Source organism: Alligator mississippiensis, chromosome 6 (genome assembly GCF_030867095.1).
Source record: "Alligator mississippiensis isolate rAllMis1 chromosome 6, rAllMis1, whole genome shotgun sequence".
Classification (NCBI taxonomy): Eukaryota; Metazoa; Chordata; order Crocodylia; family Alligatoridae; genus Alligator; species Alligator mississippiensis.
In genome coordinates, this window is record NC_081829.1 from 59,532,155 (window position 1) to 59,556,811 (window position 24,657).

A 24,657-nucleotide genomic window follows, 5' to 3' on the forward strand; every position below is an offset into this window, starting at 1 on the left:
CTCTAGTACTCTTTGGAAAGACAAATGTATTTCGTGGCATGGAATCAGAAGCTAGACAATTTGAGTTGCATTCCACACACTGCCTTGGGCTCACAATCTTAACAAATTAATCTACTCCTAAAATGTTTTCTGACAATTGGATATGATTTAGTTTTTCGTCTTGTATAATCTGGAACCACTTAGCTAGTACCTCGTACTTAGAAGTAGACTACAGCACTATCCCTCCTACAACAGAAAATACCCCCAGCATAATCTTGATCCACTACAGCCAAATATATACCAGCAACATGTAACGTCTTTAGGTATGCTGAGTGCCAGCAACCTCCAGGGCACTAACTCACATTTAGGTCATGATTTTAAAAGCCCAATTAAAACTCTCATTTCTAATACAACTCACTTTGCTGCTGCAGTTCTAATCTAACTGGATAACACAGGCTGCCTAATGAAGTTATTTCGTTTTATTTTCTTAAGAGTCAGTCTGTTTGAATTTAGTATTTCCTATAAGTGATACTGTCTAAAAATTATTAGGATTAGTGGGTTATTTTGCAAGCACATATGTAGTACAGGTTCTGCCTTAAAGAGTTTAGAATCCTGAACAGTAAGTAGGACCCCATGCAATGGCTCTGTTTCCACTGAGTTTTAGTATTAAAGTCAATGTGTTAACAGACCTGGGCAGATAGATCTTCAAAAAATTGAATATGACTAAGTAATATTAAGTGTAGGATAAGTTACCTTATACTATTACGCTAGAGCTGCAAACAGACATTGCCTTTGTGCCACCATAAACATTTTGATAGTGACACAACACACTCAAACAGATAGAAGTTTTAGCCCTTTATCACAAGATTGCAGCTCAGCTGACAATGCTTCAAAGACAATGTCTGTCTCCAGTCTCATTATTCTCAGCCCTAATTTGGCCAGTTCATCCATTAGCTGTGGATACTTTAGCTTCTACAGTTAATTAGAGTTGTTTAAACTGCATCACAAAATCTGGTATAATATATCCCAACATCTTGTGAAGATATTAACATGTTTGATACTCTACACAATCCTGCAGTGAAAGCTAGCTTCTTCTTCCAAGCAGAAAGAGACAAAATTGCTGAGGCCTTCCAGGGGACATGGAAGACATTGCCTATACAAAAATTTAATGTATACTTTATCAGCTCTGGATTGTGTATGTTTATTTTCAGCTAATTATGCTATAACCTGAATTCAAGGTCAGAAGTCTTTTTTCTTTCTAATATTATAAAAGCCTCAGTAACTTACTATGAAAAGATTCAGTACAGCAAATGTAGAAAACGTGTTAATGTGGTTGCTTTCTGAATAACTTTGTGCCTTAAGCAGATGCACCTCATCATTAAATTTGACTATAGGAATATCCTGTCCCTGGCCCTTTGATATACACAGCCTATACAGCGCTACAACTAAATTCTGATTATTTCCCTTCTTCCCATATGATGTGACATTTATTTTTTGTTTTGAACTAAAAGTTCAAAGAGGCAGGCCAAATGATCCTGGATTGTGCAGTTAACAGCTCTTCAGGTTGGACTCCCATGACCTCCAGCATTGTGTTATGTTGCTTGCCTTGGCCTCCATACTTCATCTGTGTCAGTGCTCAATTTTTTGGCCCCACAGGCCAGATGAGTTGCACAGGGCCAGTCCATGGGTCAGATTGGGCTCTCTGTGCCAGGATCAGGTGCCATGCTGCCCCTGCCCAGCCTTGCACACCAGGATTGGGCTTCAGGGACCTGTACCAGTTCTGCAGGTCCAGAAATTTGGTAGCAAGGAAGCTGTCCCATTGTTCCTCTGCTGCCAAGCTTCTGGACCCATGGGGATCCCCATGGGCCAAATGACAACAAAGGGGACTGGTTCTGCCCTGTGGGCCAGGGGTTGAACACCCCTGAACTACATAAATCTCAACTGGCCTGCAGTGAAACTCACCATTTAGAGATTAAACTGTTTCACAAGCTCTGCAAAAAAAAAATCAGTCAGTCAACTTCTAAAGAAATTCTCTCGTTTCTGCCTTCCACAGTTTTCAGTGATCCTTTCCCACCTTCCCTGAAGAGCACCAGTAGTCATCACCCTCACCCAACCACCTTCCTAAAGTTTAAATATTACATAACATTTTATGCTCTTGAATTGGATGTAGCAAATGAAACCACATCGGCAATTTCTCTGCATTGGAGCATAGATCCACTGTTGTGTTGAACAGACTGGTAGAGAAACAAGGGGGTATGGAGAACTGAAATCAAGTTGGAAGTTGATATTTACAAAAGCAGTTTCACATCTTGTTTTTTCCCCTCAGCCTTGCTGCTAGTATACAGTAGGTAGGGACCTACCAAATTTGTTATTTTGCAGATTTCACAGGAAAAACAAACAAAAACCTAACTGAGCGCTGTGAAAAACCTAACAGCTCACTGGGGCATGGAAGGGGAAGCAAGGGCGGAGGGGCTGCTCACTCAAAGGGTTGCCAGCAAGATGGCTGTGCCCCTCCCCCTTGCTACTGATTGGCAGAGGGGTGGGGCTACAAAACAGGCAGCCCCCACAGCCAATTGGCAGTAAGGGGCAGAGCCATGGGGGGGCCCCTCAGCCAGACGTGTGAGGGACTCTACCTGCAAAATGGCTGCCCAGGCCAGTGTTTTGCCTGCGAAATCAGGGGGGCAGCCTCCGTGAATTAGGTAGGCCCTTAACAATTTGCTATATTTCAAAGTTGGAAACATTTGTTCTTCCTCTTCTTAAAATTTGACTTTTTTTAAACAACACACTGTACCATAGCCATTCACATAGACATGGGGAAAAAAGAGAACAAGAAACTCAGCTTATCCTTTAGAAAGGCCCTTTCTTCCCTACCTCCTTTCCAAGTCTTTATACAAAAGTCTAATTTCAAGAAATTAGCCATTTATTTATTTAGCCATGATGCAAGTCTACCACTTTCAAAGTTCAAATCAGAAATTCACACAAGGAATTATGCCTGATAAAGATCTGCATCCTCAGAAAGTCACTTTTCAAAGTGAAAAATATATGTAATTTAAATTGGATAACAATCATATTTCTTTAGAGAATAATCTAAGCTGCCTATTTCTTACTTCAACATGCATGTCTAATGTTAATTATTTTTAAGAAACCTTAGATGCGCACAAATGAAAATCAGTTGCAGAAGTTAGAAAAGAGGAAAAAACTTACTAAGCCATCTAGCTCTCTATTAATACAAAATTGTACATGTTCTGGTCCTCAGGCAAGTGCAAGTTTTTGCTGCTGTTTTGTCTTGTGGTTTTTAAAAGAAGTTCTTATCGTAGCTGGTAAAGAGTGCTAAGATTCCTTACCAGCTAAAAACTGCTGCCCAGAGGGTTTTTCCATCTATTGATTCCTCTGTGAAATTCTATGAAATATGAACTTTCATTTCTACCCATGAGAACTTTTACAATCTTTTTTCTGATGCCTGATGAAGGGTGTTTGTGCCCAAAAGCTTGCAATTAAAGAATTTTTTTTGCAAAAAATCTTGTTGGTCTACTAAAAGATGTCACCTCTGTCCACAAGCCCTGATTGCTTTTTCCTCTAGACCAATATGGCTACAACCTGGATACCTAAGTTCATTTAAACCACTCTTCTACCTCCCAATTATGTTATTCTATACTGAAGTCCCTCTAAATTTTCCAGTATGACTCAGATATTAAGGTACCCAGTACCAAATGAAGCATTTTAATTGCAACTGTCCTCAAAGTCACAATATGATTATCTCCTGCCTTTTCTGTGACTTGATATTTCTGACATAGAAAGCAGAGCAGAGATCCACTTTATAGACAAGTAAATCAGAGATGCATAAGCTTCATCATATGATAGCATCTGATGAAGTGAGCTCAGGCTAACAGACTAACATGGCTAACTACTTCTCTCTGTGTACATGATCAAAAACTGCTTTGGGTTGTTTTTCGTTGCACAGTTGTGTTTCAAACTCTCTTCATACCCATATTTAGCATTACTGTTATCCAGGATTTTTTACATTCTGTCATTTTCCCCTTGAATATTAAGCTTGCATTTTACCAAGATCTATTTAATTTCCTTTTCTACTCTTGCAGCTAATTTATCCATATATATAGCAATAGTATACTCTTTGGCATTTACAAATGTTATTAACATGTTGTTTACTCATTTCTAGACTATTATTAAAAAAAGATAAGTGAAGGTAGGCTGAATAACAATACCTGTGATAACTCAGTAGACATCTTCCTTCATAAATTGACGCACTGCCTTTTACTGTTTTTCTCTTTAGCAATATTCAGTCCATGTAATGGTATTCATATTTAAACCAGTTTGGATCAATTTTGTGACTATAATTTCATGAGCTAATTTGTTTACTAACATCCACAGACTACATTTATCGTGTTCCTTTTTCCATTAATTGGGAAATTATTGCAAAGAGTAGCTGCATTTTTCCGGCATGATTTGTACAAAAATCAATAAAGCTTAAATGTCTAAAGGAAAACACTCAAAGAGAAAAACGAAAAGCCACTTGTCATATTTATCTACAGGAGAGAGGACTTGTACCAGGCAAACTGATCACATACCAGCAGTACTACAGCATAGAAGAAACAACCAATACTCAATCCATCATTACAAAACCCTAAGGGACATTTAGCCAATTAGATGAACTGATTAGGCATAGTCTACCCAATTATACCATGCTGAACTTTTTTGAATTATTCAATGGAACAGTTTCCTTAGCACAACTGTTCTTTACTGAAATTAACTAATACTGGAAGCACTACATTATGAAAAAGTCTAGTGCCACTATGGTTCAAAAATGATAATGAGGGAAAATTCAATCTGACCTACTCTTCTCCTGTTTCACTACAAATTATAGTTCCATACTTATGCAACCTCTCTTGGCAGAGAGATCACCACCCAGTTGATCTCCAGAAAAGATTTGAGAACCAAACAAAGGTTTGAAGAGCTATTCCCACCAAAATTAAATATTAATAAATATAAAGGTAGATACATTTTAATTAGAAAGCTAATAATGAAATAGAGAAAAGACATACATAACTAAACAGTACAAATAAGGCATATCAAGCAACAAATTGAACATTTTAAAATTGCATATTCATCTAAAGATATCATAGTTTTATTAAGATAACATTCATTGTTAATGCAACGTGTCTGCTATAGACCACCAGTCCAGGAAGATGAGGCTTTCTTCAAACAGCTAGGAGAAATTTCCATAGCATAGGCCCTGGTTCTCATGGGGGGTTTTCAGATCATCCTGACATCTTCTAGGAGGGCAATACAACAAAGCAGAGACAATCCAGGAAGTTTTTGGAGAGTGTCAGGGACATCTTCCTGGTGCAAGTATTGGAGAGGCCAACTCTTCATGCTCTTGACCTGCTGGTCACAAACAGAGAAGAATTGGTGGGAAATGTAGTAGTGGATGGCAACTTGGCCAGCAGCAACCATGAGATAATTGAGTTCAGGATCCTGAGGAAAGGAAGGAAGGAGAGCAGCCAAGTAAGGACCCTGGACATCAGAAAAGCGAACTGACTCACTTAGGGAACTGATGAGCAGGATCCCCTGGGAGGCCAGTCTGAGGGGTTAGAGTCCAGGATAGCTGGCTGTACTTTAAAGAAACCTTTGAGGGCACAGGAACTAATCCCAATGCACAGGAAGACTAGCAAGTAGGGTAAAAGACCAGCTTGGCTTAGCAGGGAACTCTTCAATGAACTAAAATACAAAAAGGAAGCTTACAAGAAGTGGAAACTTGGCAAATGACTAGGGAGGAGTATAAAGAGGATGAAATCAGGCAAACAGCTAGGGAGCAGTACCAGGCACACAAAGATGAAATCAGGAAAGCCAACTGGAGTTTCAACTAGCAAGGGCCATGAAGGGTAACAAGAAGGGTTTCTACAAGTACATCAGCAACAAGAAGACAATCAGGGTAAGTGTGGGCTGCTTACCTAGTGAGAGATGATGTGGAAAAGACTGAAGTACTCAATGCCTTTTCTACCTCAGTCTTTACAGGCAAGGTCAGCACCCCAACAACTGCACCTGGCAGCACAGTTTGGGGAGCAGGTCAGCAGCCAACAGTTGCAAAAGAACAGGTTAGGGACTACTCAGAAAAGCTGAACATGTATAAGTTCGGGGGGGGGGGGGGCGTTGGCGCAATGCACCCAAGAGTACTGAGGGTGTTGGCTGATGTGATTACAGAGCTGCTGGCAATTATCTTTGAAAACTCATGGTAAATCGGAACAGGTCCCGGATGACTGGAAAAGGGCAAATATAGTGCCCATCTTTAAGAAAGGGAAGGATGAGGATCCAAGGGACTACTGACCAGTCAGCCTCAACTCAGTCCTTAGGAAAATCATGGTGAAGGTCCTCAAGAAATCCATTTCTGAGCACTTGGAAGAAAAGGTGGTGAGATTAGGAACAGTCAGCATGGACTCAACAAGGGCAAGTCATGCCTGACTGAGCTGATTGGCTTCTATGATGAGATGACTGACTGGGTGTATGCTAGGAGAGCAGTGGACATGATATACCTTGACTTTAGCAAGGCTTTTGATAGCCTCCCACTACAGTCTTGCTAAAAAGCTACAGAAGTACAAGTTGGATGAATGGACTGTAAGGTGGATAGAAAACTAGCTGGATCATCAGGCTCAGAGGGCTGGTAGTCAATGGCTCAATGTCTAGTTGGCAGGCAGTATCAAATGGAGTGCCCCAGGGGTCAGTCCTGGGGATGGTTTTGTTCAATGTCTTCACTGATCTGGAAGATGGGATGGAGTGCATCCTTAGCAAGTCTGTGATTGACACTATGCTGGGGAGAGCAGTTGATATGCTGGAGGGTAGAGCTAAGATTTAAAGAGACCAAGACAAATTGGAGTACTGGACCAAAAGAAATTTCATGAAGCTCAATAAGGACAAGTACAAAGTCCTGCACTTAGGATGGAACAATCCCAAGGATGAGTACAGGCTGGGGAGTGACTGGTTAAGCAGCAGCTTTGCAGAAAAGGACCTGGGGGTTACAGTAGACAATAAGCTGAATGAGCCAGCAGTGTGCAAAGAAGGCTAATGGCCTACTGGGCTGCATTGGTAGAACTGTTGCCAGCAGATCAAAGCAAATGATTCTTCCCCTCTAATCGGTTCTGGTAAGGCCACAACTGGAGTACCGCGTTCAGTTTGGACAAACTGGAGAGAGTACAGTGGAGGGCAAAAAAAATGGTTAGGGGGCTGGGGCACATGACTCAGAAGAAGAGACTGAGGGAACTGATCTTATTTAGTTTGGAAAAAGAGAAGACAGAGGGGGGATTTGATAACAGTCTTCAACTATCTAAAGGGTGGTTCCAAAGAGGATGGAGCTAGACTGTTCTCAGTGGTGACAGATGACAGAACAAGGAGCAATGAGCTCAAGTTGCAGCAAGGACAGTTTAGGTTAGATATTGGAAAAAACTGTCTCACCAGGAGAGTAATAAAGCACTGGAACAGGTTACCTAGAGAGGTGGTAGAATCTCCCTCCTTGGAGGTTTTTAAGACCTGGCTAGACAAAGCCTTGTTTGGGATGATCTAGTTTGGGATGGTCCTGCTTTGAGCAAGGAGTCGGACCAGATGACCTCCTGAGGTACTTTCCAACCCTAATTTTCCACAATTTTATGATATGAGATAACTTAAAATTAATTTCTCTAAATCCTAAAGCCTTAAAAAGTCTCTAATGGGCCACCAGCCTGTTAGGGAAAATGACTTTTCACCCAAGTGTTAAATTAAGTTATAAAAGACAAAAAAATTATATAAGCTCCTATCTTGGTTCATGTGCAAACAGGCTATTCAGCAAGAACTGTAGACAGAGGTTAAAGGGCAACGATTCTGAGATTAACCAGGATTTTTACACTGTATGCCTTGGCTAAAATATCAAAAAGTTTACTAAGTAACAAAAAAACCCATAAAAGCATTCCTAATTCATGATATTCTACGTAAAAGTCAGATGCCTGTTCTCAACCCCCTATAAAAGCTATATCTTGTCTAAAATTAGCCTTGTGTAACCACTAAATGGACTTTAAATGACCGTACCGATATCGCTAACCTTTTTTTTTTTTTTCAATTCCATCTTTCTTTAAATTACTGAAATGGCTCACACCTTGTGACTACCTTTGGTTTGGTCATTGCCTTTGCCTCTTCTTCTCTTAGCCCAAACTTTGGTCAAGCAAATGCTATATCATATTGTCATTAAGCAACTTAAGACCACTCTAGTGTACAGCTTTCACTCCCCTTTCTGTTAATACTGTAAATTTTAATGCTCATAAAACTGAAGTTTCAAAGAGGAAACAAGCATGGAGGCATAGGGGGACAACCTGAGTGCCCTGGTCGGCAGCAGCACATAAGGTAGCATCACTGGCTCAGCTGCTGGCAGTGTAGGGGCTGAACCAGCAATGCAATTGCTGCTATTTCTGCACCTGCCTTCCTCCACCACCCCTGGGTCAGTGCTGGGGCACAATGGTGCTCAGGGCCACCCCTTGTACCCCAACCCTGAGCACCATTACACTACTGCTCAGGCATCTCATGGCCAGCTTCTGGATCAGTTCAACTTTCCAAAACAAACCTGCACTATTGACCTAAACCATCCTCATCTATTCTGGCCCTATTTCTTCTAAATAAGAGCTGCACATTTTTGGTGCTCAAAAATAGCACACACTGGAATTGGAGCCAGTGTTCCCTCTAAGTTGTACTTGTGCATGGCTGCACACAATAAAAAGCCATGCCACACAACAACAGGGGATCTCTGCGCACCTACCTAATGGCCACAGTGCGGGGGAGAGGGGAGAAAGGAAGGGGACCAATTGTGGGGTGGACCAAAGTGGCGCATGCTGAAAGGGAGAAGCAGGACCAATTTGGGAACAGACCGAAGTAGTGCACTCATGGACTGAAGCGACGCATTCACATACCACAACACCTTAAAGGGAACATTGATTGGAGTTGCTAGAGGGAAGAACTATTGTGATAGCAAGACCAGTAAGCCAAATGTCTGATCCAGACCATAGTGGTCTGTCCTGATTCCTCACATTCAGCCAACCCCCTTCCTAGAGCACACCCACAAGCCTGGGGGTAACGCCGCCACCACCCAGGGTCTGGACTGATCTTGGACCACTGCCCCTTGGGAAACACAGGTCTACTAGTTTTTGAGGTTACTTGACCCACTGCAAGAACTAAGGGTGCTTCCCTCAGTCTGAAGTACAATGAGTGGTCTCCCTTAGTCAGCCGAACCAAGGGGACCTCAAGGCATAATCTAGACCCTCTCGCAATAAGTCTCAGTAAGTTCTCAAAGGAGAACTTTACTGGTTACAAGGTGTAGGTTTGGAATAGGGTACAGGGTAGAGCAATATCAGAGAAATACCTTAGAGCAAACAGTGGCATGGTAGCCTTTGATTATGCTTCTGTGTTACTGCAAGCTATATATCTAGTTAGATCTCAAGTAGCTTATTCACAAGTATCATCCAGAGGCAGGTAGAGATTAACTCTGGAGGCAAGCAGTTCATTGAACATAAGTTTCAAGAGAGAGAGCGAGGTCCAGCATCTCTGAGAATTCTCATCATGGCTGCTGCCCCACCTAACTTATATAGATCTTATGACCTCATTTACCTGACCCAATGAAGGCCAGCAATTGTTGGCTGCCAGCCAACCAATTTGAAATGCATCACTGGTTGCCGGGTAGACTGGCAGGGTCTCTATCCCCCTCCCAGTCATGATGATATTGCTTAGAACAATAGGGAGTTTAAGCCCCCACCAAGGTGTGCGAGGCCAGTCACGTAGGCAGAGGAAGCAGGGTTCTCTCTCCCTCAGGAATGTATCCGGCTCAGGTTACAACTCGGGGTTACCTGAAGCCGATGGGGCCAAAGGTATCTTCCCTCTGCAGTGACCATGGTCACCAAATTGTCAGATTAGGCATCTGCCTGATAGCAGGGTTTGGGGAGAGACAGAGATGGCATTCTGCCACACCATAGTGGTCTGTCTTAATTGCCTGTAAACTGTTAGCAGCATTGGAGTGTTATAGTATCCATGATGCTCCAGGAAATATGCGAGAAGGTTTTCTTTGGTGATATCTTTTGCTGGACCAATTGTATAGTTTGGAGATGTGTTATTTGCAATTTTTAAAACGTATTCAATTAAAATGAATAGCATCTTTATATGAAAGGTGAAAAATGAAAATAAACTGACAGCAGAAAACCTGACTGAGGATCTTTCATTATAGCAGAACTCCATGACTACAAATGAATGAAGGGCACAAGGAAATGAGAGGGATTTCACCTTTTAAGAAATATTTCTCAGCCATCTTATTTTAATACAATGCAAACTGATAGCAGCTACATTTTAGCAAGCAAATACTCAGAATTTCTACAAATTTGGTTGAATCCAGACTGATTCACATAAGCCCTCTCCCCACGTTTTACCTTTCTTTTGTGGAGTTGTCAACCAGGCATGATTAACTGAAGTTTACAGTGTCATCTGTTAAGCATATGCCTGCAATCCCACATATCTGATATGCCAAATTTTAAAAACTTTTTGAAATGTCCCCTTCAGACTTGGGGGGTGGGTGGGGGGAAACACAACCATAAAGTTATCTTCTTCTCTGACATTACATAAATATGAAACATTACCAGTTAAGAGGAGAAAGCTGCTTGCACCTTCTTTGAAAGCCCTGAAGAATTTTGTTTCTTGTTTGATTTCAACTCTCTGTACAAACCAGCTCAAGGCTTCAATATCCCTCTTGAAGTCTAACTCCTCCATAGGTGACCCCATTAAAGAAGCAGAATCTGTTTTATTAGTTTTTTTCCAGAAATAAATGAGTCACTTGGGCCTAAATATTTGAATGGTTACTTCTCTTCCATTTATCTGCCCAACATTTTTTACTTAAAGCAACACAATATAAAGGCCACAATACCTAACATTTTAAAAATGATTTCTAAGTTTCATAATCCAAACTAAATAAGCTCCTTCCAACTCAGATAAAATATCACATACAAAACTGAAATACTGATACTGTCACGCTTTTCCCCTTTTGTTGTGTTCAGTTCAGGAACATTAAAAAGCCCTTGCCTTCTTCCCCAAGAGAAAGATTTTTTTTAACAATTCTAGGGCTCAGCATGCTGATTATTTCCTACAACTCAGCATGGTTTCTTGGTCAAGCAGTCCCTTTCTATGTATATTTGAGTGAGAGCAGTCTTACTTCTAGCAGTGAAACAAGGGCACACATAAATTAACCTTCAGCAGACTGTTACTGGGAGTTGAGCAATGGCATCTAGATAATTATAAGCAGTTTTAATGATAAACAGAGAAGAATCTGATTACCGTGTTTCACATAACTGGAAGCCAAGAGACAGCATAATATCAGAATGGAATAACAGAATCCTGAAGTGTTCACCCAATACATTTGGTGTCAGGAAAAAAAGTAAGGGAAGCAACTGCAATATAGTACTGACTGCTTCTATTCGTTGAACGCTATTTTATGAGCAATTACAAGTTATATGATGATCAAAACACTGACAAGACAACAGACTTCTCAACAGTACTTTATAAAAACATTCAGCTACTTAGTAGGAAATCATCTTCAGCAAGAAATGCAAAAAATACAGTACAATTCTCTGTCCAATCATATAGAAACAGGTCTTGCTAGTGGGATTCTGCACTTCCAAGCTAGGAAAGTTGAATAGTAATTCAAGTCATTCAGATAATCGCTGCACGTTTAAAACAGAGTTGTATAAATACTACAATAATCTATTTCAACAAGCATTCCTACAATGTTTAGTCCATATGAATGTTTGTGGACACTGAAGTCTTATGAGTACATCTGTATCAAGTTTCCTGCAAGGAGCATTCACCCAGTTTTGAAATATCTGTGAAACTGGAAGGAAAGAAAGATGATTTTACAATCACTTCAACTAGAAGAACTGCTGGCAGCATCTGTGGTTTCTGGGGGGCCTTGGCCAAGGAGATGCACAATAGCTGGTTGTTGTTCCATAAGAGATGGGAGAGGAACACATACTTAAAGATAGATCTTATCAGCAGAGATCCTGGTTCTCTAATTGTAGATTCTCTGATTTTTAACTCTGTCTCAGACGGCTAGAGCCGACTTGAGGGGTACGAATTAATCGGTCGTCAGGCAGGCTGGTGGATGGAGAGGCAAGACACAGCGTATCAGTTTCAAAGATTATTTTACTTACGCTGCTGGTGGTCACGATGCAGGCTATGAGGTTGTTTACGTAGTTACGGATAACAGAGGTAACGCAATGAGTCGACGAGATGAGTCCGTGGACGAAATGAGCATGCAAAGGAAAGGGGTACGTCAGGGCCGGTTGATGATGGGGAGAAATTGGCGGTTGATCAGGCCGCCAATTCACTCTGTCACATGTCCAGAGTTCTCCGAGGTCACTCTGCAGCGTGCTCAGAGGTCTCCGACTTGGGCGGAAGCTGCACGGACTTTTGTATGTTTAGAGTAGCCAATGACAGACTGACAGGTGGGAATAGCTAATGAGGCGGAACGTGACCAAATTTAGGAGATAGCGGCAGTTGCTTAGGGTGGTTCTATTGTGGCAGGGTCACTTAACTGACTTGGTTATGACATGCCCCCTTGGCCATGACACAATAGATTAAGAGCTCAAGTTATAGATAATTTTCGTCCAGGAACTCGTCGTTATTACAGGATTCAGGTGGCAAGCGAGTATATACATAAGCAGATAGCTTAATGAATCGCTTTTTAACAAACTGTAAAATACAACAACCCATACATACAACAATGGCTATTACAATTAATGGTAAACACAAGGTAATGAGGGGAGTTAGTAAATGCATTAACCAAGATGACGTGTCCCATCCCATCCAGCTGAAAATGTCGGCTAACCATCCCTTCCCAATCCCAGCGATGTTGTTTGTGTCTGCGGCAATTTGTTTTATGCGGTCGAGTTGATCTTCTAGTGGAACAGTAACGTTAGGTATGCTAATACAACAGTGTTCCCTAGACAGGTTAAGGAATTGACACACACCTCCCAGATGTAACATCGCGTCGAGGGCTAAGCGGTTTTGCATGGTCATGTGCGATGTAGCCTGTAACTGATGGTTTAATAACCGCAGGGATGTTTCGGTACTATTGGCTAGAAGCTCAACTTGTTCAGCTAACTTGGCGATAGTGACTCTCGCCTTGCCTATTCCTATTCCCCACGCAAAATAACCTTCAAGCGCCCACACAAATTTTTGGTTGAATTTCTCGTCTGTTAACTCGCTCCACACTGGAGCGCGTCGCTTATGGCGACGAAGTACGGCCGGACTACTCGGGTGAGATGTGTCAACACTTAAGGGGGGGGCAGAGCATTACTGTACTCAAAAAGCATTGGACGCCCGTTAGGGCGGCCGGGAGAATAGTGTAAAGCTGCCCGTCCGAGCAAGGCCATAGCAGCCCTAAAGGGGCCGGCGTACTAATTAATGCACAGCTTTGACCTTTCCATGTGATTAAAGCTACCTCGCGAGGGAGACTGACCGTGTTGACGGGCGCGTTGTAGCCATGGCACCACTGACTGAGTCTGGCCGCCCTTAAGATGGGGTAAAAATACGAGCACTAATCTTGGGCATCCGATACATTGATGGCTAGCGACCCGTTCCAAGAGACTAGAGATCGGGGCCGCTGAAGGACAGATGGAACCGGGCCAGACTCATCTCGTGCCCTCGTTTTGTTCGGGCCTGGGGGAAGGGCTAGGTACCATGTTGGAGTAATGGCTGTGGGGTTCCAGGTTAACGAATTATTGTCCCTGGACCACTTTATTCCTTCTGGGTTAATCCCCCATGGTATCTCTGAACACGCAATGTTATAGAAGAGCAGGACAGGGGCAAGTGGAAACATAGCCTCTGATCTGCAGACAGAGCGGTTCATTTTGGGTAGGGTCAAGTTACGTGGCCAGGAATACCGGTAATAGACGGCATGTTGGCGTCGTTGGTATGTAAAACTATGTTGGGCTACCGTAATATTGGGGTTCGGATCGGTGTTCTGGGCTTTAAACCACTTATCAACATTAAGAGGGTATACAAAACGGGGCTAACACCGGGTCGTTAACAGAAAGGGGTAGGCGTAAGCATGCGGTGAGTCCTAACTTGCTACTATCTCCCGTGATGTTCACCCAGAGTGATAAAAGGGACAGGACTGAGTTAGAGGTTGCGAAGTCAGTTCCGTTCGCTGAGGAACCCGTCGGGAACAGCAGAAGCATGACGACGATCCCGTTCACAACATGAGTAAGCGGCCATTGCTGTGTTGACCCGAATATGCTACGGTGGATCTCGTGATCGAGCAGCTATAGATTGCCGCTTCGTCACCGCCGGGCCTGTAAGGAAACAAGGAAAAGAAAAGGGAGCCGTAATCAGGTTCGCTATAAGGAAACTGGGTCACTGGCAGAGCGGCGAGTCAGCCAGTTGTGGTGAACGATAATGGGGGAGCGATCGGGCTTTTCCTCCAATAGGATGGAATAGGTGTTGGGATACGGTTCCAACCGATGAACTGTTCCCTCGTAGACTTGTGGACGAGATTGACGAGGGTGCGGTATCGAGACCCACGCTAACTCGTCGGGTTGGAATTTGGGTTCCCAGGGTAGAGGTTTCTTGGGATTGGCCTCGTTCCATAGGGGCTTTGCGGTGTTCAGTGAAATGAGGACGCCATGATTGTGCTTAGTCCAGTTTTTGTACGTCCCTCCTCCTCTGAGGCGAAGTTGTTCTTTGTATAAGCCGATGTGTCGCTCTATGACGCTGTTGGATTGCGGGTGGTATGGCAAATGGCGATGCCATGCGACGTTGTGAAGACGGGCGAATTTGTCCAGAGCGTTAGAATTAAAAGGGGGTCCTCCGTCAGATTGAATTTCATGGGGGGGTTGCCAGGTGGCAAATGCAGCGGTCAAGGCGGAGACGACAGCAGTGGCGTTGCTTTTCTGTAAGGGAATGACCTGTAACCGGTGCGTTCCCAAATCAACGATGACTAATCTCTTATTTGGCAGTTTGGACCCCGGGAGGGGCCCGAGCAGGTCTATTTGCCAGACTTTTACCGCCTGGAATTGCGAGAGGTTGAAAGCTCCGGCTTGATGTTTGGTTCGATGGCACTTCTCTTTTGCACATATCTCACAGGCTTGTGCTACCTTTTCCCAATTGCGTCGAACTCCATACGAGGTGGGCTCTGTAGCGGCTTGGCGCCAGCGTCGATGGCTGGCCTGAGATCCCAGGTGACCCCAATTTTCATGAAGCCATGCGAGGAATGGGCTTACTTCGGGATCGGGGGTAGTGGTGATGGGCAGAACTACGTCGGTCCGGAGTGGATCTTCCAAGAGCTTGTCGATGGCCGCGTGCACTGGATCAGTATCGGGGTGGTGTGACTTGGTGTGCTTAACCAGTGGGAGCCGTGTAAATTTAGTCAAAGTTTCCCAGGTGTCTTCCCAGTCATTTAAATTTTCGGTGGGGATGGCAGTGCCGGTAAGGATTTTATAGTCGTATTGCAAGTCGATTGCGATGATTGGGACTGGAAGTGTATCATTGTGGTGCATGAGACAGTGCTGCAGCACCTTAAGGAATCCCAGCAGTTCGCATTTTTGAGCAGAGTTGTCGTCTGGGTGGGCCCAGAGTATTTCCGCGTCGTGGCAGGCCTTAAAATAGTACCCGTAGCCTCCGCCGTGTCAGGAGGTTCTGTCCGAGGCCATCCAGGCCGGGGCGGAGGTTCCATACAGTGTTGGGGGTTTTTCCCCATCCCCCGGGCTGGGGTCGGGTGGTATGTCTTCAAATTTCCAGCAGCACCAGTTATAATGATGGGTGAGTACCAACGTGTTCCACGTCTTAGGCTCTCCTTGAAAATACGGATCGACCTTTTCTGCATCTAGCAAAGGCAACAAAGTGGCGGCGGGAGCGCGGAGCATTCCGTGCCCCTTTGCTAATGGCTCTACTAGCTGTCCAGCTAGAAGGATCTTTCCTACAGCCCCATACCGATGTTGTGCTGCTTGAAGAGTTTTATGAGCGGTGTATACCAGGTCATTGCAGGAGTTGTGCGTGACAGCCCACACGTGGTTAGCGGTGAACCCAAGAGTCACGATTAATGGTTCACCGAGGTTGATTGCATGGAGCTGCATACCCTTGACGGCGGCCAACAGGCGATACAGGTTCCGCTGATCCCCTTCCGTCCAAGGCGTGGATTTTCAGGACCTGTCACGGATCTGTCACTGTAACATGGCGAGGAGCGTTAGATGGCTGGGGTTGACAAAGTGCCGGTACCAATTTAAGTGACCCAGAAGCTGCTGAAAATGTCATTTAGTTCATAGATTCATAGATGTTAGGGTCGGAAGGGACCTCAATAGATCATCGAGTCCGACCCCCTGCACAGGCAGGAAAGAGTGCTGGGTCTAAATGACCCCAGCTAGATGGTTATCTAACCTCCTCTTGAAGACCCCCAGGGTAGGGGAGAGCACCACCTCCCTTGGGAGCCCGTTCCAGACCTTGGCCACTCGAACTGTGAAGAAGTTCCTCCTCATGTCCAGTCTAAATCTGCTCTCTGCTAGCTTGTGGCCATTGTTTCTTGTAACCCCCGGGGGCGCCTTGGTGAATAAATCCTCACCAATTCCCTTCTGTGCCCCCGTGATGAACTTATAGGCAGCCACAAGGTCGCCTCGCAACCTTCTCTTGCGGAGGCTGAAAAGGTCCAGGTTCTCTAGTCTCTCGTTGTAGGGCTTGGTCTGCAGGCCCTTGACCATACGAGTGGCCCTTCTCTGGACCCTCTCCAGGTTATCCGCATCCCTCTTGAAGTGTGGCGCCCAGAATTGCATGCAGTACTCCAACTGCGGTCTGACCAGCGCCCGATAGAGGGGAAGTATCACCTCCTTGGACCTATTCGTCATGCATCTGCTGATGCACGATAAAGTGCCATTGGCTTTTCTGATGGCTTCGTCACAATGCCGACTCATGTTCATATTAGAGTCCACTAGGACTCCAAGATCCCTTTCCACTCCCGTGCCACCCAGCAGGTCATTCCCTAGGCTGTAGGTGTGCTGGACATTTTTCCTCCCTAGGTGCAGCACTTTGCATTTCTCCTTGTTGAATTGCATTCTGTTGTTTTCTGCCCACTTGTCTAACCTGTCCAGGTCTGCTTGCAGCTGTTCCCTGCCCTCCGGCGTGTCCACTTCTCCCCATAGCTTTGTGTCATCTGCAAACTTGGACAGAGTACATTTCACTCCCTCATCCAAGTCGCTGATGAAGACATTAAAGAGTATCGGTCCAAGGACTGAGCCCTGCGGGACCCCACTGCCCACACTCTTCCAGGTCGAAGCCGACCCATCCACCACGACTCTCTGGGTGCAACCCTCCAGCCAATTCGCCACCCACCGGACTGTGTAGTCATTCAAGTCACAGCCTCTTAACTTGTTCACCAGTATGGGGTGGGATACTGTATCAAAGGCCTTCCTGAAGTCTAAGTATACGACATCCACCCCTCCTCCTAGATACGGGCAGGGGTTCCTTTAATAGGCCGATGTCAGGGCCATCATGAGAGATTCCGTGACGGGTGGGGCCAACGAATTGGGTGCCTAGGAACGTGATGCCAGCTATAGGATGTAGGTGCAACTTTTCCTTGTTGACCGTCCATTCCTCATCTTGAAGGTGGGCCACTAGTTGGTTGGCTATACGGGTAACCGTGGGGCCGTTGTGGCCCATAATAGCGATGTCGTCAACATAACTCCAGATTTTTAATTCCTCCTCTGGTGGAAGGGCGTGTGTGGCATGAAAGTTCTTTAGGGTATTGTTCATGGCACCAATGGCTAGTGACAGGGCGTTGCAGTACCCCTGCGGGCAGACGGTCCATTTGTACGTAGTGCCCTCGATGCACATATTTAACACTCCTTCGGGCCAGTAATCGGAATCGAGAAGAACATGTTCTTTAAGTCTAGGGTGACCCCGACCCACTCGTCTCGCTGGAATTGGGCCATTTCGGACATGCATTGTGGTAGGGTGGATGGGTTGGGTTGCTGAAGTACTTGACACCTTTTGTTGGTCTCCCTGTAATCAACGACTAGCCGGGCTTCACCGGGTTTTCCAGGTTTCGCGACTCCCCACCCTGGTGACAGGTAGGTACTAGCAGTTACTGGTTTGATGCAACCCTGTTGCTCGAGTCGCCGCAGGAGGTCAGTGAGGGACCCTTTAAGGGGGCCCTTGGTTGGGATTGGCTGGTATCGCCAGGTGGAGGTGTTGCGGAGTGTCGGTCGGTGCCAATCCGTCTCCGGGATAGCAATGGGAAGCGCTTGTAGCACCTGTTCTTTGAGGTTAAGTGCTTTGATTCCCGGAATTCCCAGGATATTGATGCCACGTAGGACGCCATTTAGTACGTGCCCCTGGATTTGAAACTTAATCCGGGGGGTTGCGGCGATGGCGTTGAGTCTTTGTACTTGGATGGTCTTAGCAGTTTTTATGTGGGGCGTGGTATTGGTGACAACGTTGACCTGGGCCCCCGTGTCGAGCAGGAAAGATACTTGGCGGCGGTCGCTTGGGTCATAAGGATTACAAACGAGGAGCTCAACGTAGGGTCGGGGGTCAGCGGGGTCGGGTTTGTGAAGGCCGCCGGCATGACCAACGGCCGCTACTCATTTTTTTGCTTATCATTAAACTTGAATCCTAGCTCACTTGCCAAGTGACGTTGACCTTCGTCCCCTAGGATGCGTAGCTGTTGTTTCGAAAGTTTAGAGTGGTTTAATAGGAATCCAAACATGGCCCATTCCTCCGGTGTTCTCTGCGGCAACGGCCGCGGTGTTCGTCGAGAGTCGGATTTGTGATGTCTCATGTTCTGGGCCTCGATCGGGTATGCAGTGGGTCGATGCTCTGAGCTGCTGGAGGTTCTTGTGGCCGGCTTCATAAGGGCCTGCAGCCACGGGAGTTGGCTTAAAAGATTACCCGCGGGCTGGCCAGCCACTGGGTTGAGAAGCCGGAGCGTTATAGAATCCTCCCCCCCAATAAACTTCCACGCAAGCCTCCACGCTGTTGAGAGTTGCCGGAACAGTCCCAGGGTTTTGCAGGTGGCGGTGAGGCCACGCCCCATTGTGCTGGGCTTGTGTCAGCCCCAGCTGATACACTCTTGGGTTCCAAGAGCAGTATGAAACCCCTATTATAGCCAGCAGAAGTTGCTCCGCACTGGCCCTTGGTGGGTGGCCGTCGTGCCACGCGTGGGATTTGTGGCTAACTTGGCCTGCAACAAGCACTGGAAGTGGGATGGGCCAGTGAACGTTACCTGCTACCACGTCCAGGTCGGTGGCATGCCCCCCACTCCATGAGGCTTGGCGGGTTAGGAAGCTAGCCTCTTCCAAGTCCAGCAAGTCCGACCCAAACTCCATGACCAGGCATCCTAGCCATATGGCTAGCGGTTCTCCAGGTTTTATTTTTGATTCCCGGCACAATTCCTGCAGTTCTCCCCACGTGCGGGTGTGGTACATGGTGGTGGTGCGGGTTGCACCCTGTGCATCGGTGACTTGCTTCACTAAGGCTACGGGGTGAGCGGCTGCTGAAAGAGCAGGTGTATCTGGCAGGAGGAGTGGATACAATCTTTCCCCTTCGTAAGGGGGCGGGAATGTCGGAGGTGATGTCACCTCAGGAGGCGGGGCCGCGCGTTGCGTAACCGCCCCTTCTGCCCCGGGACTTTTCGCGCACTCTGAACTTTTCGCGCGCTTCTCTTTTTCCCCGGCGCCATCTTGGAATGGCGGCGTTTCGGGGCTTTCTTTTACCGCCGCCTCTTTGGCCGCCTGGGCGGTGGTGAGCAGTTGGGCCTCTAGATTGGCGTTCTCCCGCAGCAGGGTTGTGATGGTGCAGAACATTATATTTAACATTTTCCCCTTATCCCACTTTGGGCCTGCCCACTGTGTTGTGGTGCAGCCCTCCGACTCCAACTTTTCTCGGAGATCTGAGAGAAGCTCGTGGCCCCTCAACCTGGGCGCCAGGGTCGGGGGATTGAACCGGTCGGTTGGTGTCAGTTCTCCGCCCTCCTGCACATATCTCATACAGCAGGCGTACTCCTGGGCGAAAGCTGGGTCTGCTCTGCCCGCCAGTTTGACTTTGGCGAGGGATACTGTTGTTACTGTGTCTAGGGGCCTGTAGTGAACCCAGTCGCTGGCCATTACGCAGCCAAACGCCTCGGGGAACAGGCTCACTTTCCACTCCTTGATGACCGCCTCTTCCCCCTTCACCGAGAAGTAGCCTCCGAGGAGGTTCTCTCCTTTCCCTCCAACCGCCTGATGGTAGGCGATATGTGCCCAGAGTTCATCTGCGTTATCCACGCGGCACCCCCCGGTGTGCCAGGGGCAGCACTTAATTAGATTCATCTCCACCACCGTGCCCTTGGATCCTGTTCGTGACGCCATGTCTCAGACGGCTAGAGCTGACTTGAGGGGTACGAATTAATCGGTCGTCAGGCGGGCTGGTGGATGGAGAGGCGAGACACAGCATATCGGTTTCAAAGATTATTTTACTTACGCCGCTGGTGGTCATGACGCAGGCTATGAGGTTGTTTACGTAGTTACGGATAACAGAGGTAACGCAATGAGTCGACGAGATGAGTCCGTGGACGAAACGAGCATGCAAAGGAAAGGGGTACATCAGGGCTGGTCAATGACGGGGAGAAATTGGTGGTTGATCAGGCCGCCAATTCATTCTGTCACATGTCCAGAGTTCTCCGAGGTCACTCTGCAGCGTGCTCAGAGGTCTCCGACTTGGGCGGAAGCTGCACGGACTTTTGTATGTTTAGAGTAGCCAATGACAGACTGACAGGTGGGAATAGCTAATGAGGCGGAACGTGACCAAATTTAGGAGATAGTGGCAGTTGCTTATGGTGGTTCTATTGTGGCAGGGTCACTTAACTGACTTGGTTATGACAAACTCCACAAACAAAAACCCACAAACTCTCTGATTAAAAACCCTCAAATCCACATTCATAGTTTCATAGTAGTTAGGGGTCAGAAGGGACCTGAATAGATCATCTAGTCCAACACCCCACCACTGGTTGGAGCACATGCTGGGATCACATGACCCCAGACAGGTGTTCATCCAACCTCTTTTTAAATTTACCCAAGGTAGGAGCGAGGACCACTTCCCTAGGAAGTTGGTTCCAGATCCTAGCTACCCTGACAGTGAAATAGAGCCTCCTAATCTCTAACCTGAACCTATTCTCCAGCAGCTTCTGGCCATTGTTCCTTGTCACCTCAGGTACTGCTGGGGAGAATAGGGCTCTTCCTATTTGCTGATCTCCCCTAACGAGTTTGTAGGCAGTCACCGAATCCCCTCTCAGCCTCCGCTTGCTGAGGCTGAACAGGTTCAGGTCCCTCAGCCTCTCCTCATAGGGCCTGCCCTTTTGCCCTCCAACCAAGTGGGTGGCCCTCCTCTGAACCCTCTCAAGGCAGTCCACATGCTTCTTAAAGTGCGGTGCCCAGAACTGGACGCAGTACTCCAGTTAAGGCTGGACCAATGTCACGTAGAGGGGGAGTATCACCTCTCTGGACCGGCTTGAGATGCATCTTTGGATGCACGACAAGGTGTGGTTGGCTTTGCTGGCTGCAGTCTGGCATTGGCGGCTCATGTTCATCTTGGAGTCAATAATGACTCCAAGATCCCTTTCCGCCTCCGTGCTCGCAAGGGGGGAGCTCCCCAGCTTGTATGTATGCTGTGGATTACTTCTCCCCAGGTGCAACACCCTGCATTTACCTACATTGAACCCCATCCTACTACTATCCGCCCACCTCTGTAGTCTGTCTAAGTCTAATTGCAGCCTCTCTCTCCCTTCAAGCGTGCCTACCTCTCCCCACTTCTTGGTGTCTTCGGCAAATTTGGACAACATGTTTTCTGCCCCCTTGTCCAAGTCACTGATGAAGATGTTGAACAGTGTAGGCCCCAGGACTGAGCCCTAGGGGACCCCACTGTTCACATCCTGCCAGGTCGAGTACAACCCATGATTAAAATGAAATGCTACTATATACATAGGTAGCAGTTGAACACAATGTTTTATTGATATATTTACAATTTAAAGCAACTTAGAAGCATACCAGTGCCTCAATCACTATAATAAAATACATTCTAAATACCTATAACTTTTAGCATTTGATTTTGGGTTTATCATGCAAAATCAGAGCTCCCTCTGCCCCCTTCAGTCACTAAGACACGGATGCAGCTACGGCTGTCCCCATTCACTACTTTATGGCGCTAAACAGCCCTGATACACTGGTGCCCTGCCCAGGCCATTGCCCCTCACTCCTGACCCATAGCCCCCCACCACTGCTGGTGCCCCTCACTCCCCACCCACCACCCACAGCCCCCTGGCCCTACTCGTGCCCCTCATACCCCACCCCCTGCTACTGATATCCCAATCCCCTCCCACAGCCCTCCATCCCTGCTCGTGCCCCTCACTCTCCTCACTCCCTACCCATAGCGCCCTGCCCCCCAGCCTTACTGAAGGGGGCCCACAGCTGCCAGGGCTACAGGACCAGTGATCCAGCTCTGCAGCCCCTGCCCCCCTCACCAGTGCTCAAACCCTGGCTGCCACCTGTGGGAAGCAGCAGCTGCTGCAGTGCAGCGCAGAGCCCAGGTTCTCCTCATCCATGGGCAACATGGCCAGAATGGAGCCCATGGGGGGGGCGGGGCTGGTGCTGTTTGCAAACACCTCTTGCAGGCTGGAGCTCAACTAGCCTGCAGAGCTCTTTGCAAAAGCAGGGAATCCACAGGTTTCTCTGATAAAAGGAGAAATCTACATTTGCTCTGATAAAAAGGGGAAATCCACGGTTTTCTCTGTTTTTCCATGGGAAATGGAAAACCTGGATCCCTGGATATTACTATTAGATTCCATAAAATCCTATTGGTTCCACCTCTTAAATTCTATAAGACTCTTCCATAAGTGAATTGCTGTGAAGAATTTCCTATATTCTTAGTTCTAGGCTAAGTACAGACAGTCAAAAAAAATCTAAGACAGAATCAATTCAGTCTTTGCAGGTTAGCCTAAACTGCATAGACTGAACTGATAAGCAAGTCAACAGACATTCACTTTTGATTCCGGAAATGCAGCCTCATACCTGCAGTGGCTCAGGCCAAAAGCCAGGGCTGTAAGAGCAAACAGCTTGGGCCAGGGGTAGCCCACCCACCCTGCGAGAGAGAGTTTGCAGGGGAGTTGCAAAGCATTTTGGGATGCTGGGGGACTGAATTAACTTGAATTTGGAGGGGATCTAGGGCAGAAGTTCAATAAACCAATTTAAGCTAAATCAGTTAAGTTTGATATTACATCCATCCAGGTTTATTTTAAACCAGTTTCAGCCATTTTAAAGTTTATGTGCACTGAACTTCTGCTGTGTTACAGATCTGAACTGGTTTCCAATCGCTTATACCAGATTATGTGTCGTTTCTGTCGATAGTCCTAGTGCTTATGTCTTCCTCTCCTCCTCAGTCATGAATAAACCCTATGTCCCAGGGACGTAAGAACGGGCGAGCAGGAAACCATGTCTGCAGAGAAGGCCAAGACAAACAGAAAAGGAAAAAACTCACTGCTTGTAGGACACCAGAGCAGTAGGGGCTGTAAGAGCTCTCCATGCCGGGAGTGACTAGCATGGAAGTGGGCCAGAGGAACTGGCAGAGAGACGAGTGATGGCGGCAGCAGGAGCTGCCATAGGGGCTCGCACCAGTGTCGGCAGGTGCCGAGACACTGGGTTAAAGGCGGCTCTGGCAGGAGCTGAAGAAGACCCCAGCTGGGGTAGAAGCTTGGGTCCCAGCCCAAGGGACGCGCTTGCCTAGGGCACTTGATGTAGGGGTGAGTGAAGAGCCTATGGCTCTATGGTTTCCCCTCCTCTTTCCTCTTCTGATCCTTTTCCTTCCTTGCCTGGGTCCCCCTTGGCTTGTTTGTCTTGTGTTGTTGGTGTGGGTTTTTTTGTTCTTTTTGTCCTATTTTCTTTCCCCGCCTAGCAAGGTCTTACTCAGACCTCCCTTACTGGGTTTTGGAAAACAAAGATCCTAACGGGAGATCACAGGTGATACGTGAACGCGGCGGTGATCAGCAGCATCCTTCTGGGAGTATCCGGAGCATCATCCACGAATTTGGATAGTGTGCTTACTACACCCTTGTCCAAATCACTGACAAAGATGCTGAACAGCACTGGCCTGAGGACCGAGGCCTGGGGGACACCACTGCCAAATACTTCCAGGTTGATACCGACCCATCCACCACCACTTTCTGGGTGCATCCCATTAGCCAGTTTGCCACCCACCTGACTGTGTAATCATTTAAGTCACAACTGCTCAGTTTTTTTTTTTATGAGAATGGGACATCACACCATATCAAAGACTTTTTTAAAATCCAAGTATATTACATCCACCTCGACTCCTGCATCTATCTAAGCAGTCTGTGACCTGGTTGTAAAAAGAAATGAGATTTGTCAGGCAGGATCTACCTGCTATGAATCCATGCTGGTTGCCCTTCAGCATTACTTTTCCTGCTGGACTCACACAAATGTATTCCTTAATAATTTTTTCAAAGGTTTTCCCAAGGACAGAGGTGAAACTAACTGGTCTATAGTTACCTGTATCCTCCTGCTTCCCCTTTTTGAAAACAGGGACCACATTGGCCCTTTTGTAGTCCCCTGGGACCTGCCCTGAGCACCACGAGTGCTC

At 46.5% G+C, this 24,657-nt stretch overlaps 1 protein-coding gene across 3 annotated transcripts in view; it reads right to left on the reverse strand.

Annotated features, from left to right (window-relative positions):
* Nucleotides 1–24,657, reverse strand: part of MICU1 (mitochondrial calcium uptake 1) — a 239,657-nt gene that overhangs the window by 83,696 nt on the left and 131,304 nt on the right. The window lies entirely within an intron of this gene.